At 42.0% G+C, this 23,048-nt stretch overlaps 1 pseudogene; it reads left to right on the forward strand.

Annotated features, from left to right (window-relative positions):
• The first annotated feature begins 13,787 nt into the window (after positions 1-13,787).
• On the forward strand, positions 13,788-15,227 carry LOC114903046 (annotated as a pseudogene).
• Positions 15,228-23,048: the final 7,821 nt, after the last annotated feature.

Here is a 23,048-nt window from a genome sequence, read left to right on the forward strand (position 1 = left end):
GCATCCCATAGGTTTTGGATCATTGTGTTTTCATTGTCATTTGTGTCTAGGTATTTTTTGATTTCCTCTTTGATTTCTTCAGTGATCTGTTGGTTATTTAGTAATGTACTGTTTAGCCTCCATGTCTTTGTGTTTTTTACGTGTTTTTTCCCTGTAATTTATTTCTAATCTCATAGTGTTGTGGTTGGAAAAGATGCTTGATATAATATCAATTTTCTTAAATTTACCAAGGCTTGATTTGTGACCCAAGATGTGATCTTTCCTGGAGAATTTTCCATCTGCACTTGAGAAGAAAGTGTAATATGCTGTTTTCAGATGGAATGTCCTATAAATATCAGTGAAATCTATCTGGTCCACTTTGTCTTTTAAAGCTTGTTATTCCTTATTAATTTTCTGTCTGGATGATCTGTCCATTGGTGTAAGTAAGGTGCTAAAGTCCCACACTATTATTGTGTTATTGTCAATTTCCTCTTTTATAGCTGTTAGCATCTGCCTTATGTATTGAGGTGTTCCTATGCTGGGTGCATACATATTTATAATTGTTATGTCTTCTTCTTGGATTGATCCCTTGATCGTTATGTACTGTCATTCCTTGTCTCTTGTAACATTCTTTATTTTAAAGTTTATTTTATCTGATATGAGTATTGCTACTTAAGCTTTCTTTTGATCGCCATTTGCATGGAATCTCTTTTTCCATCCCCTCACTTTCAGTCTGTATGTGTCCCTAGGTCTGAAGTGGGTCTCTTGTAGAGAGCATATATATGGGTCTTGTTTGGGTATCCATTCAGCGAGCCTGTGTCTTTTGGTTGGAGCATTTAATACAATCACATTTAAGGTAATTATCAATATGTATGTTCCTATTAACATTTTCTTAATTGTTTTGGGTTTTTTTTTTTTTTTGTAGGTCCTTTTCTTCTCTTGTGTTTCCCACTTAGATAAGTTCCTTTAGCATTTGTTGTAGAGCTGGTTTGGTGGTGCTGAATTCTCTTAACTTTCGCTTGTCTGTAAAGCTTTTGATTTCTCTTGTTGAATTGGACTGAGATCCTTGCTGGCTAGAGTAATCTTGGTTGTAGGTTCTTCCCTTTCATCACTTTAAATATATCATGTCACTCCCTTCTGGCTTGTGGACTTTCTGCTGAGAAATCAGCTGTTAACCTTATGGGCGTTACCTTGCATGTTATTTGTCATTTTTCTCTTGTTACTTGTAATAATTTTTCTTTGTCTTTAATTTTTGTCAATTTGATTCCTATGTGTCTCGGTGTGTTTCTACTAGCGTTTATCCTGCCTGGGACTCTCTGTGCTTCCTGGACTTGGGTGGCTATTTCCTTTTCCATGTTAGGGAAGTTTTCAACTATAATCTCTTCAAATATTTTCTCAGGCCCTTTCTCTTTCTCTTCTCCTTCTGGGACCCCTATAATGTGAATGTTGGTGCGTTTAATGTTGTCCCAGAGGTCTCTTAGGTGTCCTCATTTCTTTTCATTCTGTTTTCTTTATTCTGTTCCATGGCAATGAATTCCACCATTCTGTCTTCTAGGTCACTTATCTGTTCTTCTGCCTCAGTTATTCTGCTATTCATTCCTTCTAGTGTACTTTTCACTTCATTTATTGGATTGTTCATCTCTGTTTGTTTGTTCTTTAATTCTTCTAGATCTTGTTAAACATTTCTTGCATCTTCTCGATCTTTGCCTCCATTCTTTCTCTGAGGTCCTGGATCATCTTCACTATCATTATTCTGAATTCTTTTTCTGGAAGGTTGCCTATCTCCACTTCATGTAGTTGTTTTTCTGGGGTCTTATCTTGTTCCTTCATCTGGTACATAGCCCTCTGCCTTTTCATCTTGTCTACCTTTCTGTGAATGTGGTTTTTGTTCTGCAGGCTGCAGGATTGTAGTTCTTCTTGCTTCTGCTGTCTGCCCTCTGGTGGATGAGGCTATCTAAGAGGCTTGTGCAAGTTTCCTGATGCAAGGGGCTGGTGGTGGGTAGAGCTGGCTGTTGCTCTGGTGGGCAGAGCTCAGTAAAACTTTAAACTGCTTGTCTGCTGATGGGTGGGGCTGGGTCCCCTCCCTGTTGGTTGTTTGGCCTGAGGCGACCCAGCACTGGATCCTATGGGCTCTATGGTGGGGCTAATGGCGGACTCTGGGAGGGCTCACACCAAGGAGTACTTCCCAGAACTTCTGCTGCCAGTGTCCTTGTCCCCATGGTGAGGCACAGCCACCCCCCGCCTCTGCAGGAGACCCTCCAACGCTAGCAGGTAGGTCTGGTTCAGTCTCCTGTGGGGTCACTGCTCCTTCCCCCTGGGTCCCGATGCACACACTACTTTGTGTGTGGCCTCCAAGAGTGGAGTCTCTGTTTCCCCCAGTCCTGTCGAAATCCTGCAATCAAATCCCACTAGCCTTCAAAGTCTGACTCTTTAAGAATTCCTCCTCCCATTGCCGGACGCCCAGGTTGGGAAGCCTGATGTGGGGCTCAGAACCTTCACTCCACTGGGTGGACTTCTGTGGTATAATTGTTCTCCAGTTTGTGAGTCACCCACCGAGCGGTTATGGATTTGATTTTATTGTGATTGTGCCCCTTCTACCATTTCACTGCAGCTTCTCCTTTGTCTTTGGATGTGGGGTATCTTTTTTGGTGAATTCCAGTGTCTTCCTGTTGATGATTGTTCAGCAGTTAGTTGTGATTCTGGTGCTCTCACAAAAGGGAGTGAGCGCACGTCCTTCTACTCTGCCATCTTGAACCAATCCTTGCTTTTTATAATAATTGTGTATTTTTGGATTCATAATATTTAAATTCTGGAAATGTCATTAACCTGGGACAAGCCAGCTCTCTGTTATCACTAGAAAAATTTCTGCTGGATCTCAAACCTGGCCTCCTTTTTTTTTCTTTGCTTCCTAGTTCAACACCAGGAACAGATTTGTGCCTAATAAATGAATAAATATTCAGAGAATTTTGTCAGGCAAGTTTGAAATATGTTACTCTTGCTTATATTCATTTTATTTTTCTGATTTCACACTAGTTAGTATAATTAACCTATATCTCAAACACCAGAGACAATACCAAGCTTCAAAGCCCAGGGGACACCATGTGAGGAAAGAAAAGGTCACCAAAATCTTGTCAGGTCACAGTTTTGATCGCTCTGTTGTATATGTTTTAGTAATATTTCCATGCTTTATCCTGGCAGCACATACAAACAGTAATTAAATTTTCACCCTAAGAAAGTAATTGTCTTCCCAATTTCTTGCCTAGGTCCCATGAAGATAAATGGCTTCACTAGCTCATATATTGAATAGTTTTAACACCTGGTTGTCTAAGAGGAAAATCTAGAATAAAAGGTGTTAACTAAAGAACACAAAACTGAGATTCCCAATTAAATTACTTGCACATTGTTCCTGCTTTGTGCTTTGTTTTCTCATTTTTAAGTTTAAAATAAATTTCCAGTGGATATAGATCCAAAGCATTTATTCCAAAATATGTTTCACAAAGGAGTACTTTTGCCTGTGGAAATTTATGAACTCTCTCAACTCATAACAATGAAACAAAAAACTGGAAAAGCAGTCATCATCACACAGGACAAGCAGAGGCTGTCCATTGCTTCCCTGAAATGTGTGCCCCGCTCCCTCAGGATGGGACCTCTGCCACCTAAGGACTGGACCTGATCCCCACTGGGAATTAGGGGAGCTTTGATTTCCTTCACCTTCTCAGGGCTAATCCAACCAGAGCCAAAGCAGGCTACGGCAGAAAGCACAGCAAACTGCCCTGCACTTTGTTTCTTCTCCTCTGACATGTATGACTTGATAATCATCCTCCAAGTGGTGATTAATAACACACGTAATGGCAAATAATTATTGTACAAGATAGTGTCCTGCTTTCTACTTCACCATCATCAAATGAAACTGGATGCAATTAACCTGACCCTGTTCAATGAAGCAGTAAAGGGTCTCCACAGATTAAAAAAAACAGAAACTAAAAAAAAGAACCCTCAGCCCATTGTCATCTTAACAAGTTAATTTTGAACATGTAGAAAATTTTTTTAAAAATGTAAGATGGCCTCATCTACTCACTGAATTCCACATTTTTAAGTTAACAAGGGAAATAAGGTGGGAAGAGCATGAGTACCAGTTCCTAAGCAGCTCTCTCCCAGACTAGAAACCTTTTACCTGCATCATATAGAACAGTGATTTAAAGCATTTCCTTGTTATATATTCCTTTATTCATTCATTCTTTCTTTCTTTTATTCATTTACAGCCTGAAACATTAGACAGACATGTAACACATAGAACATATAAGAGTGGAACTGCCAGGGCTTCCCCGGTGGCGCAAGTGGTCGAGAATCCGCCTGCCAATGCAGGGGACATGGGTTCGATTCCTGGTCCAAGGAGATCCCACATGCCACGGAGCAACTAAGCTCGTGTGCCACAACCACTGAGCCTGTGCTCTAGAGCCCGTGAGCCACAACTACTGAGCCCATGTGCCGCAACTACTGAAGCCCACGCGCCTAGAGCCCATGCTCCACAATGAGAGAAGCCACTGCAATGAGAAGCCCGCACACCCCAACAAAGAGTAGCCCCCGCTCGCCGCAACTAGAGAAAGCCCGTGCGCAGCAACGACGACCCAACACAGCCAAAAATAAATAAATAAGTAAAATTAAATTAAATTAAATTTAAAAAGAGTGGAACTGCCATGTTTGAAATGGGACAGAACCTTCAAGTTGCTCACAATCCAACCACAAGGCCCACTGAGGCTCTGTACAGCTTAATTTAAAAAATACTCCTTAAGAAATATGCTGCTTGAGTTGGGAAGGTACAAGCCTGCTATAGCTGTTATCATCTAGCAGATATTTGTCATAAAGAATACAGGTAGAAGGAAAAAAGACATATTAAGTGAGTTTTTTTAAAAAGAATTATTGACCTGATATTCTATATAGAAAACCCTAAAGATTCCACACAAAAACTATTAGAACTAGTAAATGAATTCAGCAAGAAGGCAGGATATAAGATTAATATATAGAAATCTGTTGCACCTCCTTACATTAACAATGAAATACCAGGAAGAGAAAGTAAAAAATAATCCCATTTAAAATTGTGTCAAAAAAATAAAATGCCTAGGAATAAACCTAACCAAGGAAGTGGAAGACCTATATGCTGAAAACTATAAAACTATATAGGAAATGAAAGATGATGCAAAAAAATGGAAAAATATCCCATGCTCTTGAATTGAAATAATTAATATTGTTAAAATGGATATACTACCCAAAGCAATTTACAGATTTATTGTAATCCCTACAAATCACCCATGACATTTTTCACAGAACTAGAACAAATAACCCTAAAATTTATATGGAATCAGTAAAGATCCAGAATTGCCAAAGCAATCGTGAGGAAAAAGAACAAAGCTGGAGGCATAACCCTCCCAGACGTCAGACTATACTACAAAGCACAGTAAACATAACAGCATGGTATTGGCGTGCACACACACACACACACACACACACACACACACACACACACAAAGACACATAGATCAATGGAGAAGAATAGAGAGCCCAGAAATAAACCCACACACCTATGGTCAATTAATCAGCAACAAAGGAGCCAAGAATATATAATGGAGAAAAAAAGGTCTTTTCAGCAAGTGGTGTTGGGAAAGCTGGACAGCTTCATGTAAATCAATGAACTTAGAACACTCCCTCACACCATATACAAAAGTAAACACAAAATGGTTTAAAGATCTAAACATAAGACATGATACCATAAAACTCCTAGAGAGAACATAGGCAAAATATTTTCAGACATAAATCATAGCAATATTTTCTTAGATCAGTATCTGAAGGCAAAAGAAATAAAAGCAAAAAATAAACAAATGGGATCTAATAAAATGTAAAAGCTTTTTCACAGCAAAGAAAACCATCAACAAAACAAAAACACAACCTACATAATGGGATGAAATATTTGTGAGCAATGCAACCGACAAGGGCTTAATTTCCAAAACAGGCAAAGTGTTCGTACAACTCAATGTCAGAAAAACAAACAACCCAATCAAAAAATAGGCAGAAGACCTAAATAGATATTTCTCCAAAGAAGACATACAGACAGCCAACAGGCACATGAAAAAATGCTCAACATCGGGGCTTCCCTGGCGGCGCAGTGGTTGAGAGTCCACCTGCCGAGGCAGTGGACACCGATTCGTGCCCCAGTCCAGGACGATCCCACATGCCACAGAGCGGCTGGGCCCGTGAGCCATGGCCACTGAGCCTGTGCGTCCAGAGCCTGTGCTCCGCAATGGGAGAGGCCACAACAGTGAGAGGCCCGCGTACCGCCAAAAAAAAAAAAAAAAAAAAAAATGCTCAACATCACTAATTATTACAGAAATGCAAATCAAAACTACAATGAGGTATCATCTCACGCTGTTCAGAATGGCCATCATCCGAAAGTCTACAAATAATAAATGCTGGAGAGGGTGTGGAGAAAAGGGAACCTTCCTACACTTTTGATAGGAACGTAAATTGGTGCAGTCACTATGGAGAACAGTATGGAGGTTCCTTAAAAAACTGAAAATAGAGCTACCACGTGACCAAGCAATCCCAGTCCTAGGCATATATCTGGAGAACACCATAATTTGAAAAGATACATGCACCCCAGTGTTCATAGCAGCACTATTCACAATAGTCGAAACATGGAAGCAACCTAAAGGTCCATCAACAGATGAAGGGATAAAGAAGATGTGGCAGACTATATATATAATGGAATATTACTCAGCCATAAAAAAAATGAAATATTGCCATTTGCAGCAACATGGATAGACCTAGGAAATATCATACAAAGTGAAGTAAGCTAGAGAAAGACAAATATTATATGATATCACTTATATATGGACTCTAAAGAATAATATCAATGAATCTATATGTTAAACAGAAACAGATTCATAGACATAGAAAACAAATTTATGGTTACCATGGGGAAAGGGACATGGGAGAGGGATAAATTAGAAGTATGGGATTAAAAGATACAAACTAATGTACATAAAATGGATAAGCAACAAGAATTTACTATATAGCACAGGGAACAATATCCACTATCTTATAATAAATTATAATGGAAAATAATCTGAAAAAAATATATAACTAGGGCTTCCCTGGCGGCGCAGTGGTTGAGAATCTGCCTGCCAATGCAGGGGACACGGGTTCGAGCCCTGGTCTGGGAAGATCCCACATGCCACGGAGCAACTAGGCCCACGAGCCACAACTACTGAGCCTGCGCATCTGGAGCTTGTGCTCCGCAACAAGAGAGGTCGCCACAGTAAGAGGCCCGCGCACCGCAATGAAGAGTGGTCCCCGCTCGCCACAACTAGAGAAAGCCCTCGCACAGAAACGAAGACCCAACACAGCCAAAAATAAATAAATAGATAAATATTTAAAAATATATATATATAACTGAATCTCTTTGTTGCTCACTGAAACTAACACGATATTGTAAATCAACTATACTTCAGTTAAAAAAACTGAAAAAGGGGAATTAGTTATGTATTATTTATTTATTTCACCATAAGGAAACAAGATGATGGTAGAAAAGAGGTAATTTAAGAGAACATTATGTTAAGAACCGTGAAGGGTGTATTTGCAAGCTAATTAGTTAGCCACTAATTCCATGGATGCTGGCATAAGACATGAGATTCCAGGATCAGAGGCAAGCGACTCTGTCACTCATAGCAACAGCCATAGCCAGAGGATTAATATTTGTGCCAGTTCCTTGAACCCAAATTTCCACACACTAATGCAAAGAGGATCTGATGATATCTGTACACACAGTGGGTTGCCCAGCAGGAGAGGAACCCTGAACTAGGGTACCCAGATCTTTTACAAAAGGCAGTAAGCCTTGGAGGGAGACATTATCTTTACTATAATGGACAGTAAACAAACCTGCCTTTGCTCTGGGTGGAGATACCATTTATACCTTTCAAGGCTGTTTGCTATACAAACATCTTTGAAAAGATAGTTTGGAACAAAGATAGCTGATGCATCCACTTGCAAAATGTGCAGAAATGCAAGACACCCATGGATAATTGTCTTCCAACTCATTAAGCATGCAAATGGATAGGGAACCTGGGTAAATAACTATCAAACATTTACATAATATTCTCTTCACTTGTTTGAATAGCTAATTCCTATTTCTAAAATTTATATGAGGAAACATTAGGAAACTGTACTGAGCCTTTCACACATAGTTTAACAAATGTGTTTTGCATAAAAGTATGAATAAATAGCAATGATTTTTCTTTTAGGTTAAGATGAAGGGACACTTAGTAGCTTCCCTAAAACATTCACTGAAGTCTCATTACAGAGTGTAAGAGTGAACCAGGGAGCCACCAGATGTCAGGCAGCCAGGAGCCAACATCCTCAAAGAAGTGTTCACAGGCAGTGTGGATGATTCAGCCAGAAAAGAAACTGATTACCTACTCGAAATTTGATCACTGGTCAAATGGCATAGGAACACTTGTGATGTTCCTCAATAACTTGGATTAAGGCTGACTTTAATCAAAGTATCTCAAATAAATTGTTTCACCCACCTCCTCATTTTTCTTGCATAATCCCAGAAAATAACGCAGTGCAAGATGGTGACTCAGTATATATTCATTGAACTGTACACTTTAAATGGGGGAATTATATAATATGTGAAGTATGTCTCAATAAAGCTGCTTTTAAAAAAAAGATGGTGACTCAGAATTACAAGACCACTGACTCTCAAGTACAAATTAATATTATTTCCTATTAGGGACAGTGGGTTGAAGTCTGTCATCCTTTAGGACTCAGCTAACTGTGAGAGTAAACCTTCCTTCCAGGCTGGATTGGTTTGCCGATTTTCCTCTATGTTATTATAGTACCCTAACTGCAGCACTTGGCACTTTATATTGTAGTTGTCTATTGTCTAAATCTCCACGTAGTTATATAAGAAAAGTTAAAGCAAGAATTGAACCATAATCTTGGCTAAATACCCCAAACATTCAGTACAAAGCTATTTGGATTTATAATAAATATATGCAGAATCAATGAATGAATGATCAGTTAATGAAGAGATAAGCTTCATTGCCAGCCTCTGTAAGAATGAAGATAAGTACATACGGAAGGCACTTTAAAATCATCTTGCTGAAAGATAAGAAGTACACTCATTTATATATGCACACATATATGTAGTTTTACCTACAAACAAGCATGTATAACAATGCATTTGCAATAGCTAGAAAGTGTGCAGCACCAAAGTTTTCAGCAATTTAAATGATTCAGTTGTGTTGTGTACTTCTACAATTAGGGTAGCAATTACTTGGAATCGTTTAGCTTCATTATTGCCCCCACTACCTCATTCCCTTCAAAGTGCCAATTAAACTCTCCACTAGAAAGGAATAAATCATTTTAGGACAAGCTGCTCTCCTGAGACAGCTCCACTTCCTGGGTGCTTGATGAACTGGCTCAAACAGTGATGCCTGGCCAAGGACAAGCACCGTGTTTGCTGCGTAAAACAAACTATCTCAGCCTACACCTAACACCCGCCACCTGGACCAGAAGAGGGGCTGAATGTATTTCTCCGGTTCCTTGCTCCTGTGGTCAGCCCCTGCCCTTCCGAAGACTGAGGTGCACGGCGCACAGCGCAGATGGGGGCAGGAAGGACAGCTGATGGGTTTGAGGGTTTCCATCTCCAAGCCTGTTGTCCCGCAAACTGAGGGAAGTCTCCTGATCGATGCTCTTCTGTTCTGACCAGGTTGCACATGGAGGGTGGGTGTAGCGAATTTTGCTTTTTTTTTTCTGGTTTACTGATTATAAGTAGAGGCTTTGACTGCATATACTACTGGGGGGATACTCAGTGAGTGCTGAGTTACCACTTGGATGCAGGGAGTGGAGGGGCAATGGTCCTCGCCTCCCCCAGAACTAATCCTTGACTCTCCCTTTGGCCATCACTGTTCAGTCATGCAGTACGCACGACACCACCACCCAACAATAAACACACATGCAATTGCAAACAGGGAAAGAAAAGTTCCCGGCAAAAATGGCTCAATTACCTCACTGATAGACACTTTGAAATCACTGTTTTGTGAAACAAAAATGATTTTCTATAACCAATTATAAAATATAGTGTGCAAATATTTCCCTCTGATTATACTTATATATTTTCTTTTGATTGTGTCTTCTTGCTTTCTGTTGAATTTATGTTAGATATACATTATGCTAAAAAAGAATCAAGAATAATTTTCTGTTCAAGTTAGGGTTTATTAGCATGCGATTAATTACAACGACAACTATAGTATTGATAAAGCCAAGAACAGAAACTACAGGATTCAGCTGGGACTTGGTTGTTTTGTTTGTTCTATGGCACTAATAGTCAGGAAGGCTGAACTCTGGTTTCAGCTCTACCACGTTGGAATCAATCATGCAGTTCAGATTAATCATTTATTTCTTTGTGCTTCAGTTTTCAGATCTGGAAATGGTCAATATAAGGCATTCCACCCCTTACTGTGTTTAGGATTTCTGAGAATCTAAGGATGGCTGTTCTCTTTTTGGAATTCCTTCCTTATACAGTGTCTTTCCTGGTTTTCCTCCAACTGTCCTGCTATGTCATCCCTTCTTCCAATATGCCTGTAACTTCTCACTATCATTTGTATAATAAATAGCCTTATTCTTGATCTCTCTCTTCTCCTCTGTCTCTAATCTATTTTAACTACAGTTGGCATATCAGTCCTCTGGGTACCTATCTCTGATCCTGACACTATCCTAATAAAAACAGTTAATTTTCTCAAGTGCATCAAAAAGAGTACTGAACAAAATACGAAATTATTATCTCACCTGTACCATGGTGACTTCTCACGCTCCCACCACAGCCCTGGTACCACAGGATTGGGAGATGGGTGCCACCCACGTTTCTAGATAATTGTCCTGCTTTCCTCTCTGAATCTCCTCAGTCATCAAATGCATATCACCAAACCACACCATCCATATTAATTTAGGTACAACCAATTCACCCTTGGTCTACTCCACTTCATTTCTTGAATATCTGAGCTCTTATCTCATTGCTCATTCTCTCCACAACTCCTGAACATTGATAAGTTCAAAATCCATGGAGATAACTATTCCAACACAGCGGCCTCTAAGTCCCTTTATCTTATCTTCACCCTCCCAAGGCCAATCGCTACTGAGTCACCATATATGCATACGTACCTTGTCATTACATTACATCCTTAATCTCAAGGTCAGACATCTTACTCTTTTCCCAATAATTCATATCTTTCAACTCTCTGCCTCAAGTATCTGACCCTAACAATTCTTTAACCCCAGTGGGATATATAATTTATTGAACCCACCATCTGGGTGATCTTTGCTAAGTAAATTTGCCTCTTCAAATCTTACTTTTCACAGTCAAATGGTCTTTGACAAGGGGCCAAAGGCAATATAATGCAGCAAAAGCTGGCTTTTCAACAAATGGTGCAATAGCAACTGGACATCCATGTGCTAACAAATGAATCTCGACACAGACCTTACACCATTCACAGAAATTAACTCAAAATGGAACATAGACCTAAATGCAAAAATAAAACTATAAACTCCTACATGATAACATAGGAGAAAACCTAGTATGGTGATGAATTTTAGATACAACACAAAGCATGATCCATAAAAGAACAGATTGATAATCTGGATGGACTTCATTAAAATTTAAAACTTTCTCTCTGTGAAAGACAATGTCAAGAGAATGACAGGATAAGCCACAGGCTGGGAGAAAATATTTGCAAAAATCACATCTGGTAAAGGACTGTTACCCCAAATAAACAAAGAACTCTCAAAACTCAACAATAAGAAAACGAAAAACCTGATTAAAAAAATAGGCCAGGGCTTCCCCGGTGGCACAGTGGTTGAGAGTCCGCCTGCCGTTGCAGGGGACTGTGTCCTGGTCCGGGAGGATCCCACATGCCGCGTGGGAGGATCCCACATGTCGCGGAGCGGCTGGGCCCGTGAGCCATGGCCGCTGAGCCTGCGCGTCCGGAGCCTGTGCTCTGCAACGGGAGAGGCCACAACAGCGAGAGGCCCGCGTACCGCAAAAAGAAAAAAAAAAAATAGGCCAGCACTTCCCTGGTGGTGCAGTGGTTAAGAATCCGCCTGCCAATGCAGGGGACACGGGTTCAATCCCTGGTTGGGGAAGATTCCCACATGCCGCAAAGCAACTAAGCCCCTGCGCCACAACTACTGAGCCTGTGCTCTAGGGCCCGCAAGCCACAACTACTGAGCCCACGTGCCAGAACTACTGAAGCCGCACACCTAGAGCCCGTGCTCTGCAACAAGAGAAGTCACCACAATGAGAAGACCGTGCACCCCAAAGAAGAGTAGCCCCTGCTCGCCGCAACTAGGGAAAGCCCGCGTGCTGCAACAAATCAGCCAAAAATAATTAATTAATTTAAAAAGTCTCCTATTTCTTTTTTTTTTGATTTGTATGTGTGTGTGTTTTATTCTATATTAGTCTCTTAAATCAAATAGAAAACAAAAAGTGGAGCTACAAACCTAAGTTACGATAGTACTAGCTTATCTCATTGCCCGTCTATCTACTTTTACCAGAGGTCTTTATTTCTTCATAAGGCTTTGAGTTACTGTCCAGGGTCCTTGACTCCCACCTGAAGAACTCCCTGTGGCAGGCAGGTCTGGTGGTTAAGAACTCTCTCGACTCTTGATTAACTGGGAATGTCTTGATTTCTCCCTCATTTTCAAAGGAAAGTTTTGCTAGATATAAGATTCTTGGTTGACGGTTTCTTTCCTTCAACACTTGAAGTACACTGAGCCATGCCATCTGGCCTCCGAGGCTCCTGATGAGAAACCTGCTCACGACCTTCCTGGCAAATCTTCTCTCAGCTTCACAGACTTTCATAATGTACCTTATCGTGTCTTATGCAACAGAACATTTTGTATAGTATCGTGAAGTCAGTTAAGTTGTAACATTATTTTGAGACCAGAATTTAAGGAAAAGGAATTGAATACTTCAAGTGTAGACATTATGAGGTCTTTATTTTCAAACTAGAAATAAAAAGGCCACTGAAGTATCCTACAGATTTTAATTTATAACAAGGTGAATACCAATATCTAATAACACATGTACAGAAAAATTTCTTTGGGATCCTTTTTCCTAAGTGTAAAGGGGCCTTGAACTCAAAAAGTGAGAAAACCACTGTGGTTTATCCCCAGCGGTGATGGGTCCATTTCTTGCTCTGACCTCAGAGTGCCCCACTGTGATATAATTCATAAGAACCCTAGAAAAGACCCCAGCTGGGCCCAGGTATTTTGTCCTTAGAGCCCAGGAAGCTGCTTTTGGTGACCTGACGGCCTTGGACCCACAGTTAGCTTGTTTTTTCCTTGTTTCTACCATTTTGTTGATATTTTTTCCTCTTTTCTCTACCCTTTATTTTTCTTTGTTCTTTGCCTTTTTCTCATTTTTCTTTATTTTTCTCTCTTTATCATTTCTTTTAGTTTTAAATTTGTTCTTCTCAATTTTTTGGTGTTTCCTTTCCATTTCTTCTGCTTTCCTTTGTTCCTTTGTTCTCTTTCTCATTTTTATCTTAATTTTAGTTAGTACTGCAAGATTAGTACAGCTAGCATAGTCAGTATTGTTGGTATAGTTAGCGTCGTTGGTATAGTTAATACTTTATTAGCATAGGTAGTGTAGTTAGTACTAGTTAGCGCTGTTGGTACAGTTAGCATAGCTAGCATTGTTAGTAGAGTTAGCATTGTTAGTTAGTGCTGTCAGTCAGTGTAGTTAGCAGGTCACCATGATGGAGGGCCTCACAGCCAACTCCGCTGACAAGGATGCTCCTATTGATGATTACGAGATCCTCCACACCATTGGTGAAGGCACCTTCGCTAAAGTGAAGCTGGCCCGGCACATTCTGACCGGGACACAGGTGGCTGTCAAGGTCATTAAGAAAAGGCGTCAGAGCTTATCAACTTTCCAGGCACATTTCCGGGAAGTGCGCAGCATGAAGGCTCTGAATCACCCCAATATTGTAAAACTGCTGGGGGTGACTGACACGGAGGAGACATTGTTCCTCGTTATGGAGTACCTCAGTGGGGGGGACATGTTCAGCTATTTAGTGAACCATGGCCGTATGACAGAGGCGGAGGCCCGAGGCCCGTTCCAGCAGCTGGTCTCTGCCCTGCAGCACTGCCACCAGAGGGGCATCGTGCACGGACACCTGAAGCTACCGAATCTCCTCTTTGATTCTAACATGAATCTAAAACTGACAGACTTTGGCTTCAGCAACAAGTATGATGACACTGCCAAACTGGACACGATCTGCGGCACACTCCCGTATGCTGCCCCAGAACTCTTGCTGGGGCAGAGCTACAGCGGCCCTGCGTTGGACGTGTGGAGCCTGGGAGTAGTGCTCTACACCATGGTAACCGCGTGCCGGCCCTTTGTGGGAAACGACTTCCACGAGCTGCGGAATCAAATCCTACAAGGGCAGTACCCCATCCCACCTTACCTGTCTTTGGAGATAAGGGGTCTATTACAAAAAATGATTGCCCTCAACCCCAGTGACAGAAGCACCTTACCTGACCTCATGAGGCACCCATGGGTGAACATGGGCCAGAAGGAGCCACTCCAGCCACCCTGTGAAGAGGACCTGGAGATGACAATGGTGAGGACTCTGGGCACGACTCGCGATCAGATCAGGAACCCAGAAACAGGCAGTGTGAGCTCCATGAAACCAATGGTGGGGTCCTCCATCATAATTGTGAGGTCCTTCCCTTCCAGGGATCTCAGTGGCAGTGAACGTGAGCCTTCTTCAAGCCCTGAGTTGTCCACCCTGATAATCAGATGGCTCTACCAGGGAGAAAATCTGCAGCTGCAGGAAGACCAGCAGGCAGGGCAGAAGACCAGTGAGCCTGCCTGGCCCCCTCCCAGCCTGCAGTCGACGACTGCCACCCCCAGCCCAGCCCACCAGTGTGGGCCTGGGACATCCCCCTCCACCAGCAGCAGGATTGGAGCCCCAGAGGGAACCAGCTGCCCCCCGGGGGTGTCCAACACTGGAAGGTCCTCCCACGCTGGGCAGCCTGAGAGTATGTCCTCATCCACTCCCTCTGGCCACAGCCAGAAAAAGCAAGGGGTGGCTGGGAGAATCTGGAAGTTTATATTAAAACACCTTTGTTGCAAGCTGCCCTGCAAGAGGCGTCATAATAAAGTGAGCCCATCTGAACCCCATGGATGACCGAGGCAGGAAGGACAGGCCGCCGCGCTCCCTGGGACCCCGGTCCAGTGGAAGATGAGTGTGTTCTCTGCGCGGCCTTCAGAAGCATCATATCCAAGACCCTGGCCAGCTCAGAGGATGGTCCGGAGCAGCCCAGGCGACCGAAAGAGAGGCCACCGTGGCTGCAGGTCCGCCCCTCAATCCCCACCTGGGTGAAACTTCAGAGACTGGACTGTCATTCCTGGGGCACGTCTCCCCTCCCCCACTCTTCTGTCTTCCGTGTTGGTGGGGGAGGGGGATAGTTCTTGTTCGAAGAACTCCTTGGTTCTTCCAATTCTAGTTAATAAACTTGATGCTCCAGAAAGATGTATCACACTGTGCTTTGCATCGTCCCTGCACAGAATTGGGGCTGTGCGTTTTCCAGTTAGACAAGTGTGTAGCCATGTAGTGCCTGGAGTTAATCAGAACAACTAAAGGGGAAAATGACCTAAGAGAATTAGCACAATGAGTCCCAGCAGCAACAACTGCTGCACTGCAGGGCAGAAATGCAGGAAGTGTGAAACACCTTCCTGCACTAACATTACCGAACATTTTCAGGAGGGCCGAGGGGAACTTTTGGTCCCTGCAGCCTGTGTTAATTACAACAGAGAGGCCCATGAAAGGATAAGAAGGTCCCGTGAACCAGCCTGTGCGCGGTGTGGTAAGGTCCCTGTGCAGCTGAGTTTCATGACGGTCACGCAGCAGTTGGGCTCTCCTCTTCCCCCGTGCGGAGGGGCCCTGATGCATGGGTTCATTTTATTTTTGTGATGTACACCATTTTAAAAGTCTTTATTGAATTTGTTACAGTATTCCTACTGTTTTATGTTTTGGTTTTTTTGGCCGCGAGGCACGTGGGATCTTGGTCCCCGACGAGGGATCCAACCCGCACCCCCTGCACTGGAAGCGAAGTCTTCACCACCTGACCGCCAGGGAAGTCTCTTTTTTAATTTCATTGTTTTGATGCATGGGTTGGACCACGGGGACTGGACGATTATACTAGATGATCATACTCTCAAAACACTAGATTTGTCAGCGTTACCTGGTTCCCTGGTTCGATAAGCCCTTGAACACACGGGTGACTGGAGCAGGGTCTTCTTCCCAGAGGCCTCTCTCTGGGGGCACATGCTCTCGGAGGCATCACCTGCACAGTCCCATTGGCTCTCGTCCGCTTACAGGTCACTTGCCGACTGCGGAATCCTTCATTCACCACGAGACACAGAGCACTCTGACCACGTGCCCGTGAACCACCTAAGAACAAATACTCAAGGGGCAGTCCCAGATGTTACAGGGCTGGACCCAGCCATCGGCTCCTGGAGGTGCTCACAGAAGGCCTCACTCACTTCCTGCCCGTTGGCCATTACGCACTGGGGTCTCTGAACTGGGCTCCCAAGTGGCCGCGAGTGGCACAACAATGTGTCCAGCCACCAAGCTCCCAGAAAGTCTCCAAAGCCCCCCCCCCCCCATCCATTGCACTTGTAAATACCACATTTCCCTGGTCTGGAGAGAAGTAAAGGTGAGAATCATCCGTGTCCTTTAAGCCAGTGCTCCAGTCATACACTTGCTCTCCTTGCTCAGAATTTGGATTCACTTGGGATTCAGTCTCTCTCTCTGCTCTTTCTTCTAGCACTTTAGAAGTAAAAAGAGTTCCTGTGAGTGCATTAATCGTTTGCATAATGTAGTGGAACGGCACTGGATTTCACAGTGATCCCTCGGACCTGTTCATCCTCTCTGCTGTCCATGTACCTTAACTTGCGTGCCAGGCGGCTGGAGGTGATGCCATTGTAGATATAAGACAGTCAGCCAGAGTAGCTTTTCCATGGTCAACATGAGCCACAACACAGATATTCCTGATGCTAGCCGTGTTTTTCTGGAGTTGCATCATCTTATCCGAACTATTGAGCACCACGGTCACTTATTTCCTGTGACGGCCGCCGCCGCCCAGCCAGCCCAGCTCAAATCACAGCACCGACCACCCAGTCTCCTATTTCTAAAAAAAAAAAATAAAGGCCAAAATCCTAAGCAGACACTCACCAGAGAAGATCTACAGATGTCAGTGAAGCATATAAAAACAATGCTCCACATCGTGTGTCATCAGGGAAATGCAAAGTCAAACAAGACACCACTATACATCTGTGAGAACGGCCAAACCCAGAGCACTGACAGTGAAACCGGAGGTTCAGTTCAGGTCACCTGCCTTCATCAATCAAGATCATTTTAAGAGTTGCAGGTCCTCCAAGTGGCACGTAGCCTAAAGAGTAAGATGTTTGCCTGAGCTGTTTTCTAGAAACTTGGAGTCAGTTAATTAATTCTAGTTGGCCCTGAGCTGGTTACGACTGGATGGGACCACTGCCCCGCTAGCCAGGCGTGCACTAGTGTCTGCTTGTAACCTCTTCCACATGCAGAGGCCTGTGGCTTAGTTACACCTGTGCAGAAAGACCATTCCTGCACCTTCTGCCTACCGCCTTTCCCCACACTCCCCAGGCCTCACGCCGCCCTGCCGCTTTATTCGCTATTCCATAATCCCAATCCCCTCACCTTCAGGGAGGCAGATCTTGTTCTCCCATCTCCTCGCTCAGCTGCCTTACGAATAAACCCTCTCTTTGCTGCAGACCTCGGGGTCTCACTGTTTTGACTTGCTGTGCATCTGGCAAAAAAAGACACCTGGTTCAGTAACACCACCACCAAACGCTGGCGAGGATGTGCAGCAACAGGAATGCTCATTCACTGCTGGTGGGAATGCAAATGGTGCGGCCACTCTGGAAGAAGCTTGGCCGTTTCTTAAAAAACTAAGCATATCCTTATCCTAGGATCCAGCAATCGTGCTCCCTGTTTATTACCCAAAGGTGTTAAAAACTGATGTTCACACAAAACATGCACACATGTTTACAGCAGCTATATTCATAACTGCCAAAACTTGGAAGCAACCAAGATGTCCCTCAGTAGGTGAATGGGTAAATGAACTGTGGTCCATCTAGGCAATGGAATACTATTCAGTGTTAAACAGAAATGAGCTATCAAGCCATGAAGTGACATGGAGAAAACTTTAATGCATCTCACTCGGTGAAAGAAGCCCATCTGAAAAGGCTACACACATTGGCTACACATTGGCTATGATTCCAATTATATAACATCTTGGAAAAATCAAAAATTATGGAGACAGTAGAAAGATCAGCAGTTGCCAGGGGTTGGAGGTAGGGGGGAAGGATAAATATGTGGAACTCAGGGGTTTTTTAGGTCGATGAAAATGCTCTGTATCCATGTCCACATCATGATGGATATGTGTCATTATACATTTGTCCAGACCTGTAGAATGTACACCACCAAACGTGAACCCCAATTTAAACTGTGGAATTTGGGTGATGACATGTCAGCGTAGGTTCATCAGTTATAAGAAATGTACCCCTCTAGCGGGGGATGACGACAATAGGGGAAGCTGTGCATGTTTGGGTGCAGTAGATGGGAACTTTCTGTACCTTCCTTAATTTTGCTGTGAACCCTGAATTGCTCTTAAAAAAAACAGTCTTAGTAAAAAAACCAAACAGTTACCTTTCTTCCCAGTTGATAATTATACTATCTTATTGGGCTGTGGTAAAGACTTAATACGAGGTAAGTCAATTGCCTAGAATAAGAGGATTTCAGGGTATTTACTATTAGTAATAGCAATAGCAAGAGTGTGCGTCCTGTTCTTGGTATAATACGGTTATTTGTAATACAGTCCTTGTTATTTGCCTGTGGCTTTTATTAGATTTACTGCCCCTACCAGCAGGACCAACCTTCTCTCTTTCTGCAGCTCTATAGAGCACCCGAGGCAGCACACTTACTCCACGCAGAGCTTTAATAAGATTTTGACCCTGAGGATATTTTTTCAGAGTTAAAATTGTTATAGAAAAGCACAGACTAACAAATGGGCAAGAATGACGTTTCTCTTCCGGCTAGAGCAACTGCTGTGTCCTATTTCAAACATTGGGAGGTTTTTGCAAAACTTCTGGGAACAACTAAATATCTACAGTCTCCCCTTTTATCCCATCTACAGAAGCAGTCATTTCAGGAACTTCAGAATAAACAACAGGGCAAATATAGCTCTGCCTCAAGTGTTTGGTTCTGTTGTCTGGATGTTCAAAAGCTCTAGCTCTTTAAAATTAATATCAAGTAAATTCCAACACTTGCAGCAAATGGAACTATACCCACATCACTTCAGTGAGAAATTCTGCTGTAAAATTTCTAGATGAGCAGAAAATGTTGCCAGTGGGGAAGAAACCCTGCCCGCTGCTGTTTTTCATATCCCCCAATACTCCACAAAGAGGGGTGATGAAAAGCCTATGGGAAAGGATGCGTCAAAAGCACTGTTACATTTGACAAGGTTCTAAAACTGGTGTTGAGCACACCTTTAACCCCACAGGGCTCTCTCAGTGAGTTCTAGCAGCTGTGATGTGCCTACATTACCGTCACAGGAGGCTAATTTTTTAAATCTAATTAAATATTAAGAAGGCAATACACATCTTTTCAAGTGATTTGATGCCCTAATAAGACACTGTTGATCACATAGACCAGGAGAATGCTATCGCTGGCTCTCAGAGTACCTTAAGTGGCACTGAAATGGTGAGTATATCAGACTACAGACATGAAGTGCTTTCTATGAACTGACTGTTGGCCCTTCTGTTAATCAGAAAATCTTTGAAACACGATCTCCATCATAATGTAATGTGCACACATTTGTTCAAACCACCTATTGCATCTTTAATGACTTTTTCATCCCTAAACAAAGAGCTTCAGATAGGAACTCCTCCGTGTGCTGTTCTAGAAAAGCCCAAACTGTCAGATTCCAGATTCCCTGACTGGGACGGAGTTAACTAGAGCTTAGTCTTTCTATCAGAAGGAAATAATTATAATGGACTCTCTTTGTTTCTAGAAAACATCCTATTATCCACCACAATAAACATATGATTATTTGATTGTTACCTCTGCAAAAAAGTGCTCTGTTCAGCTCCCAAACGGCATATGCCTTAATGCCCTGCTATACTTGCAGCTACACTTTCCAAAGCTATCTGTCGACTCTGCCATCACGCCTGCTTTGGGGCTACAGTAAGAGCTGGAGCAAACGTGGGCTGTGGTCCTTCTTCTCCAAACCCTGCCTGTTCCCCTCTGCTGGTCCTTACCCACCGCCTTCAACCTGTACACCCGCTGCCTCTCCCCCCTTCACCCTCTGCAGACTGTCCCCAGTGACCCCCATCTCTAAAACGATCCCTAATAACTACTATGTCTTCAAAATGGATTGAGAAGCAAGAATTCTCAGGTTATTGTCAGTTCAGGCAAATTACATAATCTTGGAAGGCTTGCTTGAAGTCTCTGAAAGATAGTCCCAAATGTTTAACTTTTGTGTTGGAGGTGAAGTCATTTTTGGTTTTTAAATTATCTTTCCTATATTTTCCTTCCCTTATGCATGCGTACACACATACACGACCGAAAACCATGCTGAGAAAATATAAGCTCCTTCAGGGAAGAAACCTAGAGCCTGGGACCAGTTGATATAAATGATAAATAAATATTCTCTACTTTGGAATAGCGACTTGTTACCTGATAATAGACTTTCCGGTAACAGCTACAGTGCCAAGGGCTGTATCACCTGATAGGAATCTTCTCCAGCTGTGTCCAGCCTCCCCAGCAAACACTCCATTTCTCTGGCTGGACCTTCCTGGTGTCTGAAGGCTGAATATTTGACACACCCACTATCTTGTTCTTCCTTTTTAGCTGATTGCCTTGAACACTCAGCACCTACCCCATTAGAGTAGATATTTCTCATTTTAAGATTTCTCTATGTATCTCCTTTCCAAGAATCTTAAACTTTCAATCCTACTACGGTCGTGACATAACCGTGATAAAAAGGTTATTCTCAGGAGCTAAGAAACAGAGAAGATTCCAACTTAACTGAACATTTTAGAACTTAGTTAATCTCAGGTTAACTTGAATTTGTTCAGCATGTAATTTGGGGGGAGGTCTATAATTCAGAGAAGTTGTATTAAGATTTCAAGGCTGAATTCTAAAAGGGTTGCATTTGTAAGAATTAGCCATTTTAGCCACATGGAAAAGTTTCATGATTCTTACAAGTGTGACATACATTAAACAAAAAGTAACTGTATCTGGGTCATGCTCTTCAGATGTTCTATATTTGTACTTTTTGAATAGGACAGATTTGATTTAAGTACAATCATTTCAATTATAAATTAGGCATATTTTATTTAATTCATTACACAGTAAGAAGACATTTTAAAAGCTTATGTAGAATAAAAACCTTGTTATTCTACTGACTGTTGAATATTCTACATAAACTTTATGTTCATTACTAATTGGAGATTTTAGGTTCATTTATTTAAAATAGTAATACAATTTTCAACTACAACAGCAAACTGAACCATTGTATGCTTACCTTCTTCTATTTAAAAGATTTAAACAGGTATTTCTGAAATCACTGCCGACTAAACCATCTCTAATTCACAGGAAAATCTTGAGATAAGCTGCATCCATTTCCAAGGCTGAAGTAAAACTTCGAGAAGCAGACCCAGAAATGAGTAAACCTCAGTGTCCCGAGCTGAAATGCCCTCATTACTTGTCTGCTCATCAAGGCTGCTGACACTGAATACAGAATGATTGCACTGCCTGCAAAGAGCTTACCTTGTGAAGATCCCAATACTACTGTGAATCAAACAGTCCTACACCCCATTCTGGATGGAGGAACAGTTAATGCATATTCTGGATAGTTTTAAATTTTAAAAAATGTATGTGTGTACGTATACACTTTTAAACTCATTCTGAATCTCCCAGTGCTGGTTTTTTTGGCTTGGTGTTAACAGATGCATATGACTCCAATATTGTATTTCACATTGCTTAAGGAAAGCAAATTAGAACCTGTTCTGCTATAAAAGCAAAAACATTGTTTCTATTATGCTTCACATAATTTGTTTCTGTATTTTAAGCGATGTCATTAATAGAAATTTTATGTTTCATATTTTAGAGCAAATATGTTAAGTATACTGAACAATGCTTCTTAGGTGCCTCATGTTGATACTACTTTAATAAAGTTACAATCATGCATTTGAGGAGGTAGGTATGTCTAATACTACAGATGAAGAAACTAGGGCATAATGAACATTACTGTACTTTGATTTTGAACCAACAAGTGAAAAAAATTAAATAATCCTAAATGACAAGACTATTACGATTTTCAATTTCATTCACCAAATATTTATTGAGTGCCCATTAGGGACACTGACTCACATAATTAATGATCTATTTGAACTACCTACTGAATCTTAATCAAACTTAATATGCTCCTTTAATGATTCTTCTCTAAACCTTTTATCTAAAGCTTAATGGCTTGAACTTCTGAAATGGAATATGACTACCCCAATATTGAGTTAACTTCAATCTGAAGTTTCTTTTGCAAATATTTTCAAGGATATATAGCTGAGATATCATAGACAAAGAGGAAATAAAGTATTTAAAGGAGGAATTTCTGGTGAAAATAGGGGTAAGGACAGTTCTGCTATGTAAATGATGTCCAGTCGAAATCCCTGAAGAGTTAATTTTTGATTGCCACAGATTCAGGCAACCTGTATTGTTGCTTTACTTGTGAGCATCTTCTGATGGTGATTGCGAGGTGTGAGACGGCTAAGGTGACTTTCAGACTCCTAAGGTAATTGTTGGGGTGGGAAGATCCCCCATTTACCAATGCTTCCTTTCCCATCTGATCTCTGGAAGAGAAACTGGATAACAGCGCGACTGAATGCATTTCTTCTGCTGACAATG

Source organism: Monodon monoceros, unplaced genomic scaffold, assembly GCF_005190385.1.
Source record: "Monodon monoceros isolate NGI ecotype Baffin Bay Population unplaced genomic scaffold, NGI_Narwhal_1 Super_Scaffold_20, whole genome shotgun sequence".
NCBI lineage: Eukaryota > Metazoa > Chordata > Mammalia > Artiodactyla > Monodontidae > Monodon > Monodon monoceros.